We start from the raw sequence: 1244 nt of genomic DNA on the forward strand, positions 1-1244 counted from the left end.
AAGATATGCTGCTTTTTATCTCAACGCATCATTCGCAGCTTGCCTAGTTATGGCGGGTGGGTGGCAGTCATCTCCACGCCGCGACTCTGCATGCCTGGCACAGTGCCCCTCAGAGGGTGGATGCTTAAGACATTACCAACGCTCCACCCCACAACGGCCTGGAGAAAGGTTTGAATGGGCAGCCACTCATAACACAGAAGAGGTTCTGAAAATAGAACTTAGCAGGAGCTCCATTTAGGGGGCTGAAGAGTAAGAGAGGAGATAAAGAATTTGCCTTAGCTGGAGGTGACTCTTCCTGAGACAGACAGAAAGGGTACTGAAGGGGGTTGTGCTTCATAGCCTGTGTCATCTCAGGAAATTAAGGATTAAGGTTGTCTGCTGAGGGCAGGAAGGATGCTATGAAGGATAAAGAATGGAATAAAATTTGAAATAGCTACTGTAGGGGACTTGACAGGGAGTCATGATACAAAGAATTAAATAGGTACAGAGAAGGGCTGGTGTAAGGCCAAGATTGGAAACACCTATTAGCTGGTGACTCCTCCCCGCCCCCTCCCATCAATACTCAGTCAACTTAGGTTGGACATAATGCCGCAGATAGAAGCTCTGAACTAAATTGTGTCCCTCTCAAATGCTGAAGCCTAGCACCCGGTGTGGTATTTGGAGATGGGAGTCTTTGGGAGGCCAGGAGGGTAGGAATAGTGCCCTTGTAAGAACAGGAGGAGACATTGTAGTTCTCTCTCTCTGCCCTATTCAAACACAGAGAAAAGGTGGCAAGTTAGACTTCGCCAGGAACTGATCTGGCTGGCACCTTGATCCTGGACTTCCCAGCCTCCAGGACTGTGAGAAACACGTTAAGTTGCCCCATCTCTGGTATCTTGTTATAACAGCCCAAGAACACTATGACAAAGGAGTTAACCAGACTTGCAAAGGGAGACCCAGCTAGTGTACAGAGGAAATTATTAATGCTAAAGAACAGATCACTGAAAAGATTAGCGATAGAAAATAGCAGCCAAGAGAGCTCATGGTGAAGGGGAAGGCCACTGTCACCCACACTTCCGGAAGGGAAGCATGGGCCCAGTGAGGCAGAGCTGCCATACCCACCCATGAGCAGTAGGCCGCACAAGGACCAGAACCCAGGTCTCCTGGCTGCCAGCCTCAAGCCTTTCCCGCATCACTGCTGTCTCCCTCTGAGGTCCTGGACACCCTGCTGGGGCCCAGATGGAAACTAACTGCCAACACAAACC

The sequence above is a fragment of the Canis lupus genome, chromosome 5, assembly GCF_048164855.1.
Source record: "Canis lupus baileyi chromosome 5, mCanLup2.hap1, whole genome shotgun sequence".
Lineage (NCBI taxonomy): Eukaryota > Metazoa > Chordata > Mammalia > Carnivora > Canidae > Canis > Canis lupus.